Source organism: Ambystoma mexicanum, chromosome 10 (assembly GCF_040938575.1).
Source record: "Ambystoma mexicanum isolate Mex_15411 chromosome 10, UKY_AmexF1_1, whole genome shotgun sequence".
Classification (NCBI taxonomy): Eukaryota; Metazoa; Chordata; class Amphibia; order Caudata; family Ambystomatidae; genus Ambystoma; species Ambystoma mexicanum.
In genome coordinates, this window is record NC_090932.1 from 1097823885 (window position 1) to 1097836144 (window position 12260).

Sequence of the window (12260 nt, forward strand, 5' to 3'; positions counted from 1 at the left end):
TGTCCCAAACAATCTCAAAGACGCTTGAGTCATGCCTCTGCTAAAAAAAAAAACAAGCCTCGACCCTAGCATTCTGACTAATTTCAGACCTATTACCACTGTGCCTTTTCTTCTGAAAATACTGGACAAAGCGGCATACATCCAAATTCAAAACCATCTAGAAGTAAACAACCTTCTTGGTCTTCACCAATCTAGGTTTAGACCAACACATGGTACAGAGACAGCCCTGCTGGATTTTAAAATCCAGATGGATGTACCTAAAGACAGCGGAAATCCTACCCTTCTCCTCTTGCTCGACTTATCGCCAGCTTTCGATTTAGTCGACCATAATATCCTAACGAAACACCTAACCGCAGCAGCCTCCTTCTCGCCCAAAGCTGCTGCCTGGATTCAGTCCTTCCTTGCATAAAGAACTATGAGGGTCTACACTCCTACTGCCTCAGCAGAACCCGCTCCAATCACGTGCAGAGCCCCCCAGGGCTCTTGTGTCTCCCTGCCCCTCTACAACATCTTTACAAAGCTATTGTTCAACCACTTCGACGACCTGAGGGTCTCCTACACAAATTATGCAGATACTAGGCTTGATCTTCATCACTCTCGCAGGCTCTTATGATAAAGATTCCAAACTACTGAACGAAACCTACCTCAGAATTCAGGCATGGGTGACCAATCATGATGACAAGACTGAGCTTCTACTTATCGGTTTGAGGCCACGACTCAATAACCTAGATTCCCAATATAATTCATTCAACATTGATGGGAACAACATCAAAGTATCCAATGATGGCACAACATTAGGATTGTACTTGGATTCTACCCTCTCCCTCTCCAGACAAGTCAATGAAACAGCATCAGCAACGGCTTACACTTCCAAATGTATTAATGCGTATAGGCCCTTCTTATCTACTAACAGCTGTATCACTCTGGCTAGAGCACTTATACTCTCAAAATTGGGCTACTTTAATACAATATATCTAGCCAAGTTCCAAGTGTTACAAAACAATGCTCTCAGAACTGCTCTGAACATTCCTTGCTCCAACTACATTTCACAAGTAAGACGTAACACTAAGTGGTTCCCAATACAAGACAGGGTTACATTAAGAACCTTAATAATCACCCACAAATGCCTCTCAAATTCAGCCCCCAAATACCTGGTCGACAGTTTTTCCAGAAAGCAATCTACCAGACCTACTAGATCTAACTATTCTCACTGCCTTAATATTCCAAAATACAAACAAAAAAAAGCTGGTGAGTCCAGTTTCCTAGAGCTACAAGCTAAGACTTGGAACTCCCTACCCCCTGCACTAAGAGCCAAACCATCTTTATGGTCCTTTAGAAACAAGGTAAAAATGTGGCTCTTCTCCCAGCTTACTTAAGGACCACCGCAAATTATCTCAGTACACCTCTTATGCTCACATGAGTGTCTGTGGCTAGATATGTAACGCTAGGTGCCTGCCACTCTTATTTTCGCTTGTTGCAACCATGTCCATTTCCATATCTAACTCTACTGCTAGGCAAGGGACATTATCTTGATCTGTAATACAAGATATCTGCCTAACTCACTTTATCTGTATGGGATTACCACTATCTGCTGTAAATACGAGTAATGTACTACATGTATGTAACAATTGTTGTATATATAAGCAAAAAAGCCCCGATACCTTTGGGTTAGGTGCAATATATAAGCAAATATACTAAACTAAACTAAGTGATATGTGTATAGAAATTGGTATGGTTACTTAGTTTTATAGCGTTATGAAGCTGGAATCTCTGGTTTATTTTCTGTGAAAAAAAAACAGTACAATTTGTTAAGCAGGATAGTTTAAAAGCTGTAATTGTATCCAATTTTACATATGCTTTTTTTAGACCCACATAAACAGTACATTCTAAGTACTATGTTTGCTACAACATTAGTGTATGACACACTGCTGTTGTTTTGACTTTAAATAATCATTGGGGAAAAGATTCTATACTGGATTAAAAAAACCTGATTACAGTTACGTGAGTGTAAGGGTGATAATATGTTTGTTTGAAGTATATTGTGATTAAGGGAATGCTTGAAGTAGTGAGATACCTGTTCATGTTGTTTAACTACATTAGAGGTTAGAAGATGTTTTGTCGTATAAGATTTTAAATGTTTTGGAAAGAAGGGCATTTTTCAAGTAGTTAGATACCTGTTGACGTATTCTACATAGATTGACTTTCGAAAGTACTATTTTAGTATTATGGATGTAGGTAGATACCTGCTGGCGTATTCTAACAGTTAATTGTGCTATAGTTTAGTTACTAAATTTGGGTTGAAGGAATATTATGTAGGCCTTTGTTAAATTTGCTGGTAACCTATGCTTTGGAGTAACAGATGTATTGTTACATTCAAACCAACCACTTATTTTTTTGACATATGCAGTGTAGTGCCCTTAAGTGGTTGTGGCACCAGTGTGGTATACTATACTACTGTTGTGAAGGTTTTCTTTCCAAGAGATACTTAGCCGTGTGTGAAGCCTGTAACCTTACAGTTATTTTTGGTACCATCTGCATTGTACCTTAGAAGCATTAGTATGACATATTGGCTATGTAAATTTATTGGTATGGTGGAGCAATTGTCTGAATTGCAAAAAGTACATAATATGCCGTGAGATGCATTCTGCAGAAGCTGGTGAAATGGAATGCATTCACAATTTGGTATGGATACATATACAAATCATTCATTAAGGATGTGCTCTTGTGAAACATGGTTGCAGAGAGTGCATGTATGTTTCCACATGTATGAAATCTGGAAGATATCATTTATAGGGATGTTTTGGGTTTCCAGTACTTGTAGTAAGTACATTAGGAATTCTTGTGGATCTTACTGTCTATTTATGGTAAATGTTACCATTCCTGCACAGTAGTTCAAGTCTTGCCTTATACCTGAGATGGTATACAGTTCTTTTGCCGTGGGATTTTTCGTTTCGGGACTTTTCATCGTTTTTTTTGGGGGGGGGTTAAAAATGAAAAAAAGTTTTGTGGGTTAAAGGGAATAATTAAAAAAATAAAAGGGGGGTTTGGGAGAGTAACCCCGCCAAATAAAATAAAAAAAAAATTAAAAAACGGCAATGAAAAGTCCCGTGACGAAAAGTCCTGCGGCAAAATAACGTAGAACCCCTGAGATAGGGGTGTGTAATGCCCGTAGCCTGTTGTATTCCAAGATGCAAGGAATGTCAGCGTTGAAGTTGCTTGCATTAAAGTTAACTAGGAATAGACCATTCAGTGTACGCAGACGTGAAAGTGCTACATAACTCATACCTTCTTTGAAGACTGTGCTGCCAATGTCAATGAATGCTTGCTCTAGGGTTAGACCTTGTGATTTGTGAATAATGACAGCATATGCAAGAGATAGAGAAAATTGCTCTCTGTGTACATACATTTCTTTCAAAAGAGGGAAACGTGCTATTGTCCGGACAATTCTTTTAACTTCCGCAAGTTTTTCAAAGTGGATGCTGACAAACAGAATGTTGTTGTCATGTGGATATATTTGGAAGCCAACAACTGTACCAATTGCTCCATTGACTAAACCGTGTTCCATGTCAAGGTTACGTTTTAGAATTACTCCAGTTTAGACACAAAGTCAATATTTTCTCCAATTCAGCTGTGTTGGAGATATATTTTACTAAGCTATTTAGTTGTGCTGGTGCTTGTTGACACATAGGAAGTGTCATGATGGCCACTTCTAGTTTGTCTGTGGAGCTGCTATGCAGTATGGGTTGCATGTCTTTTTTCAACATTGTCTCGTTGAATTGACTATAGCTTGCAAGTGTTGGCATTAAGGACATACATTTTATATTTTGTTGAGTTAATTGTTCCATGACATCAGGAGCAGATGTGTTTCGTCCATATAGCCCATGGATTAGTCTACTATTTAAGATGGATTTTGCATCTTTAGTAAACAGAAGAGTTCTAATGCTTTTTAAAATGTTAGCATATGTGATGTCTGCAGACTGGCACATGATTTGAGGTAGTTCTCTGTAGTGAAAATGTTGCCAGAAATTTACATTTCCAATGCTGCCAAGGGTATTGCAGCATTGTTTGTGTCCTAATGTTTTGAAAATAGGTTGACCTTTCACTGGGTTTAACAGTAGGAGGTCTCCAAAAATAATAACATGTTTTCCTCCAAACAGTTCTTTGTAGTTAGTTTTTAGGACTTCTTGCTTTCTGAGATGAATTAAAGCCAACATGAGGTTGGAAACGATGCTTACTTCATCTATCAGGAGCGCTTTCATTTGTTTTAGAATTCTGTGTACTTCAGAAGCAGCTTCTACTGATGATTTGTAGTATTCTACTTTGTTTTGGTGTTCTACTGGGAGGAGTAGTAGTCGGTGTAAAGTTACACCTCCTATGTTGTAGACAGCCTAACCTGTGGTGGCTTTTACTACAGCCAAAAGGTTGTTGTTAAGTTTTGTAGACATGTGCTGATTATTTAAATTAAGAATGTTTTACCAGAACCAGCTTCACCACTTACATACAGGACCAGAAGTTTATAATTCTTACAGCTACAGGTTTTAGTTTCATGTTTAAAACCATGTTCAATATACCGAGTGACATCTAGATAAATGGTGAGTTGTTTATCATTTAGCTGTGATTCCAGCACTGACAAGCCTTCCTCAGATTTTTATATTGATACATGTTATTTTCTACCTCAGTCATGGTTATTTCTGCATCATTTAGAATGAGTGGTTCTCCAAGTGGGTCTTGGCTTCCTGTAAGGGAAGGTTGACTGCCGTCAGGAGCGTCTTTGTCTAGTTGAGCTTCCTTTTCTTCCTCTTGTTGGCGTTCATTGTCCAACATTTGTTCGTATTGTTTGAAATTGTCATTTGTTATACTGCTTTCATTTTCTTTGAATGCAGCTTCAAATAAGTCATAGTCACCTAATAATTCATTTTCTTTTTTTCCAAGGTTTAAACCGTTTAAGTAGGGCCATGTAATACAGTTCTCTATGCTGTAGAGATTTAAATGATAACTATGTTATTAATTAGACTGGGTTTGGTGAGTTTCATTAGGCTTCCTTCAGAAGTTGAGACTGAATATTTGGCAGTTGTCTCATTTGGCGTGACATTGTTTTTGGTAGGTGTCGTTTTGGGAAATGTTGTACAGGCACATGTTTTCCAAAGAAGTACTTCTGTTTGGGTACTATGTGTCAATTAAATTGTTTTTTAAAATGTCCTGGCTGTTGGGATCATTTGTGGCTGTGTTTTCTATCTCTTGGTAGGATTTTAGTACTCTTTTTCGGAATGAAGCTGGTCCAAAGTTCAGCCAAACAATGTGTTCAGATTTCCCATATAAGGCTTTACCTGTTAAACAGTCTGCAGCTTCGTAGCGCCCGTATTCTCTATGGGAGAGCATTTTTATACTGAAGCTGTACAATTTTTGTGCTAGTGTTTTGTCAGGTGATATGTCATCCCAGAGGTCTTTTAGCTTTGTTTTATCAGCTTTGGTGAGATAGGCTGTGACATATCTTGCAACTCCAGTGGAATTGTCTGCAATGTATTGTACGTCTATGTTTGCATTCCATAAGAGGGCAAAGATTGCATTGTAATCATTGATGTACTTTGATGTTTCATTGCTTATAGGGGCAGATTCATGGAACAAAGCTGCGCCGAAAATCCATTCGCAAGCAGGCGCAAGGGAGCGCAAGCGTGAGAAACGCAGCGCACGCGCACGCGTGCTATTCAAGGAAGACGCTGCACGTGTTTCACGCTGTCCGTGCGCCCAATCCAGCCATGGCGCACGCAGGCATACACGGCGTGCACTATGCGCACAGCAAAAGCGCACATAGCGCGGCGCACGCAACCAAAGTGGGCGGAACAGTGGGCGTAACACGGGGAATGGGGAACAATGCGTGAAAAAGAAGGCGTAACTGGGGAAGTACTGCAGGGAACTACACGGAACGCCCACACGCACGCTAACAACCCATATTCATGGATCCGAATACGGGAAACCCGCGCACAGCAAAAGACGCACACAGGCGTCAACGCGTCCGCCACACGAAGGCAGGCGGAAGCGTCCCCGCGCACAGTACAAAAGTGCGCGCAAACAACAAACGCGTATATACAGCTACGATGAATGCCCCATTTGTCGCAGCTCTGATCGTGGGACACCGCAGGAGGAGGAGAATAGCCAGGGCACGCATTTTCGCACCATGGACAAGCCTTTTTGGGATGCCTAACAACCAGGTCTATGGCAGGTATAGGTTTCCACCCCACATCATCCTAGACCTGGTCAGGGAGTGGGAAGATGACCTTACATCCCCCACCCTTTGCTCCCAAGCATTGAGCCCCTTGGAGAAGGTGCTCAATGTCCTGCATTTTTTGGCCACTGGGTCATTTCAGCGGACTACTGCCATAGTGTGGGGGTCTCACAGGCCACGCAGTCACGCTGCCTACACCAGGTACTGGCAATCATGACAGCGCGCCCCTCAGTCCGCAGGCAGATATACATGCCCAGAACACCCCCAGAAAGGCAGGCCGTTGTCCTGGATTTTTTCAGGGTGGCACACTTCCCCAAAGTGCTCGGTGCCATAGATTGCACCCATGTGGCCCTACGTCCACCTAGGGCCACTGAGCACATCTACCGAAACCGCAAGCACTGGCATTCCATCAATGTACAGGTGGTATGCGATGCAAAGGGAATCATCACCTCTGTCTATGCAAACTACCCTGGCTCCACCCATGACAGTTTTATATACAGAATATCCGCCCTGAGCCGGGCCCTGGAAGCTGGGCAGCATGGCGACACATGGCTCCTAGGTTAGTACAAATGCCCTTGCACATGCATGCAAGTCACACACAGACAAATACCCAAACCCTAATAATCTCAACTATTATCACCTCCCCAGGGGACAGTGCCTACCTTCTGAGCAACCACATGATGACGCCAATCCGGAACCCCACCACACCACCCCAGGTAAGATACAACGCCGCCCATATTGCAACCAGGGCCATAGTGGAGCGCACATTCGGAGTGCTCAAGTCACGTTTCCGCTCCCTTGACCGCTCTGGCGGGCAACTACTCTATGCACCACCCGTAGTGTGCAGGATCATTGTGGCAGCATGTGTCCTGCACAATGTTGCAACACGGCAGGGCGTCCCGGTGGACATGGTGGTGCCCCCACATCCCCAACCACAGGCACAGGCGCTGCCCATGGGAGGGGACAGGGCACGTGGCGAGGAAGCCCGGACCCAGCTTGTGGCCACATTTTTTACCTAAACTCCCACCCCTGCGGAGTGCACACAGGTCTGGCACATACCAGGTGACAATCGATGATGACAAAGAGACAGTCAACTGTCACAACCCTACCACCCTGAGATAGTTGCCATGGAAGTGCCACATCGTCTGCATCCCTAGCTACTTAAACACAAGCTATCCTGTGTGACCAAAAGGCACACATATGACATATGACATGATATGGCCTATACACAAGTATTTCAAGGTGCGATGAGGCAGGGAGGGGGGAACAAGGGAAGTCAGACAAAGGTACTACTAGGCCAGGTGTCATTTAGATTGTGCAAGTGCAGGGGTAGGGGCAAGGGAAAAGTGCAAGGGGAAGGGGAAGGGGGGGAGTGCAGTACAGGGGAAGTAGACCAAAAAACAAATACATAGGTCAGCTGGTGGAAACTGCAAAGGTAGGTGCAGACAAGTGCTGGGAAGGGGGGGCTGTAGGGATAGAGAGACAGTACTGCAGTGCAGGGGTTGCCAGGGAGGCAGTGCAAGTGGAGAGTGGCTGGGCCAGGGACCGAGGTCGGTGAGAGTGGCCCAGTTGCAGATCCAGTGCAGTTCCAGTGAAGAATTCCGCAAGGGAGAGGCAGAGAGAAAGCAGAAGCAAAGAGGAAGGTCTTGAGGTGCTTCCCAAACCGGAGATGGTTCCCCTCAAGTTCAAATGAGGCAGGAAGGCTGTTCCAGAGGGAGGGCTCTGCCACGGAGAGAGATCTACCCCCAGCTAGTTGCTCTGAGAAGCGGATGACCCTGACATGCAAGGTGTGCATCACACACACCTGCAAAACAGGCCATGGCCATCACTGTTATGTCACACAAACCCTCCCAAACCACAACATGACATGGCAAGCAATACCCACACACCAACACAGTAACAATAAGGTACACATTGCCATGTCCAAAATGTACAGTGGCATCAGACAATGATGCCTGACCTGGAATCAGATGAAATGACAGACCAACAACCTCCCACCCAAAATAAGTCATTTCCAAATGCATTACAAAAGTTGTAGACGTAACATAACAATGAATGCCTGTCTACATGCACATTGTGCATTGCAAAATCAACACTGCAGCTTCTATGTGCTGTGTCCGACTCCTGCAACACACTGCTCAGCGCACAGCACAGTGAACAGCCATTGTGTGTGATGCACACCCTGAGCATCACATCTAAGCGACAGACCACATCAAAAAGCAAATTAGGCATGTACGGGATCCATAATTGGTCACAGAACATGTGCTGCAGGGACACAGTGGCCACCAGAAGGCAAACAGTGTACACGTGGATATGCAAGGGTGGGAGTACATGTAGTGCATCAGAGTGCAAGTGTGTGGGTCTGCAAGGACATGCACTCAACATATGCATGTGCACTCAAGTGACCATCAGTGTTCTCTACACATCACATGTGAACATTCACCATGTGTACACCCCAGCATGTCAAACCACAACTATCCCCTCGCACCTGAAAGGTAAACACAACACATGAACAGGCATTGATCAGCAGAACACAACATGTACATAGGATATCACCATTACAATGTCAGAGTTCCCATCACACTGCAGGGCAAGGCAACTATCAACAACAACCCCCCCTCCCTCACAAATGACCATGACCCACTGAACAACTCCACCTGGGTTATGGAGCCTTCAACCCTCAATTCCACCTGGCCACAGGATCACCTTTACCCTTCGTCACCATCTCCCACCTTGTGTGTAAAAAGGTGCCTGCACCCTCAGAATCCACACTCATTTCCAAAATCCCAAAATCCAAGGCATAAAAACGAACCAGAACACCCTCCAGTAGATGACTTGACGTAGCAGTACCTCACAAAGGCCAAGTACTACCACAATGATGCAACAACCAAGGTAGCACAGTAAAACAATGTCACAACAGGATGTGAACCATGTGTGGTACATAACATAGGATGATGCACCATGAACGGATGTGTACTGTCACAGGTCCCGTGTACAGGCGCGGGAGTGTCACAAAACAACCACCCCCACCGTGTCCTGGGTGCCTGCAAGATCAAACTCACACAGGCCCCTGAGACCCTGGTGGGGAAGGAGGTTCAGGGATGTGCAGTCGGGACAGGTGTTGGCACACTGGATAACTGGAATGAGTGGCAGGAGAGGGGAGGAGGAATGACACATGAAAGTAGGGAATGCACGAAAATGTACTACATGCATGAACACATACACAATCCAAACAAACTTGGACATCATTGTCATGGCCTTCTGTAGTCCAGGCTTAGGAGTGGTACGAACCAACCACCCCCTCTAGGGTTTTGGCGCCTGCAAGTTCGGGGCTTACACAGGCATCCGCAACCCCAGCGGGGAAAGAGGGTTAGGGAACATTGCTTGGATAGGTACGGGAAGCAGGAACACCGGGTAGAGGGTACAGGGTTCAAAATTGCATAGGATTCCAGGTGATTAGGGGGAAAAAACATACCAAATTGAATCACACATACATCCATGCATTAGTGCACCCCCCAGCAAGCCTATGCAGAGCAGTTTGAAAGAAAAACAACAAGACACTTAGCTATGGTTTTGAGTGCTGGCCTCCTGCCTGCGCACTCTCAGGTCCTGTTACAGGAGCACTGCAATGCTGCAAAGAGAGCCACAGTCAACAACCTGTACGTGCCAATTACACAAAAACACACCACCAAACATGCCCCATAGCAACAAACTACTCTACAAACAGACAATCTGGTGTAGATGCTTCGTACCCATATATAACATCACCCCTGTGACGGGTCATACACAGTCAATGCAGTAAGTCAGCCGCTGGTGGGTGCGTGGCAAATGGAACACCAATGTGTCACAATTCACACAACATGCAATGTTCCCTGGGTAAGCAGACAGACCCATATAGCAAGCCATGACCTCAGAGCAAGTTGCGTACCACCATGACCGAAACAAAGTTGGCAGTGCATTTATCATAAAGTACATGGAAATGAAATGCACTGCACCCGAGTATTTCCCTTGCTGTATGTCCCTGTGAGCTGCCCCTTTCCATGTCTCGGAAGGCTACATGGTTGATACAAGTGCCTCAATGGACCTTGGGGTAACGGAGGGTATGTGCCACTGCCCCTGCAGGTGTCCCAGACAACCTTACAATCAACAGCCATCAGTCCACCAACACATCTGAGCTGCATTGTGTGCTTCAACACCAATATTCGTCCAAGTTCACCCTCAGTGCTGTGACTAAGCCTGCATGTGCAACTCGCCTGGTGCAAGCTTTGCTGTGTTGTGGCCCCCCTGTGCTGCTCACCTTGCCTGGAGTTCCTTGGAACACGTCAGCAGTTCTAGGATGTAGGCCTGCAATCCCTGTGCCTCTGCTTGTGCACACATGTGCATGTGGGCATCAACAAACATGTCCAGAATTCTGTCGTCCAATGGGCCATGTCTGCTGGCAAAGGTGCTCTGGAGGCTCATCCCCCTGCAGAAAGGGCATGAAACACATGATTAATGCTTCAAAGTCATCTGTGTGTGTCTCTTCAGGCATCTCATCACTTGACCATGTCAGAGAGTAACATCATAAATCACACCATCAGTCCGTCTTTCACATCCAAAGTGTGGAACACTATCTACAGCATGAATTGCAACAAGCACGTGTACAGTAAAGATAAGAAACATACTACACAATGCATAGCAATTAATGTACACATTAATCATGAAACACCCCATCTAGCAAAAGCTGAACAGTGGACAATAACACCAAAATCATCCCCACTAAGGGTGTAACCACAAGTCACAAAGCACCAGACATGCCACAGATATGACAGTCCAAAGCCCTTGTGTAAATGTTTGTGACACCGAACCATCCTTGCGAGCCCATGGATAAGGGAGGCAGGAGAGGCATATGTGAGTCAAGGACCCCAAGCAGCAAACACATACACAAGACAAGCCTGAAGGGCCCAGCTGGAACAGACAGTGGATGCCTTCAAAAGCCACAAAGCACCGCACCATCACATGAAAGCAATTTTAAACTATATTAACTATTAACTAATTACACTAACTATGGAAAACCTACATTACCTAATTAAACTAACTATCAAACAGAAACTTAACTAACTAAACTAAAAGAAAAATCAAAAATGGCCACATACGACCCGGGGGGAGGGGAGGCACCCAGGAGGGGGGGAGGTACAGGGTGCTGCTCAACATCCACATGCGATGATGCTGAGCCAAAAAAAAACCTCCATGGGCTCAACGCCTGCACAGCCCGACCTATGTGGGAAATAGATGGTCGTCCGAGTCTGGCTCATCCTGGAAAGGAGGACGTGGCACAGTAGCCTGGCCATGCCTAGCCGCAGCTTGCCCCTCGTCGGCAGCAAGTCTGCCGGATGGGTGAGCCTGGTTCTGTGTGGCGATATGACGTAGGTCTGCAAGCAGAACCTCACGTGATACACGTGCTTCCTCTTGCAAGGTAGCACGTGTAACACGGAGTTCCTCCTGCAAGGCCTGGCTGGACAACCGCTGCACCTCCCGGCAAGCCTGTAGCTCAGCTGAGATGGTACGCTCAAGCTGTGCAAACCTCTCCTCTGCCTGCTGCCTCTGGGACATCATAAGGACACCCAGAGTGGATCTGAGGGAAGCATACTCCTCCCTCAGGGCATCCATGTGCGCCTCTGCGTGAGCAGCAATTGCTTGACGCAGAGACGACATTTCAGCCTGGCGTGCCCTGTCTGAGGCCGCCATGCCCAGCCTGAGCGAGCGGGCCGTGGACCGTGCCGCCTGCTGCTGGAGAAGCACCTGCCTAGCAGGGGGGAGCACAGATCGGGCCACACGCTCCATGCCCTCAGCGATGTTCTCCATTGCTGCCCCCTGCCGTTCTGAATTGGCAGTCATGTCTTGCTCCCACTCAGTATACTGCGGTTGCGCGCGGCGACCGCATTGCCGGGCTTGACCCCTGAGGGACCCAAGGACCGGGGGTCCTCGCTGTGTTGGCACCGCCCGCGGCTTCACGACTACATGCCCCCGTCGACCTGATGTCCCAGGCACATCAGTG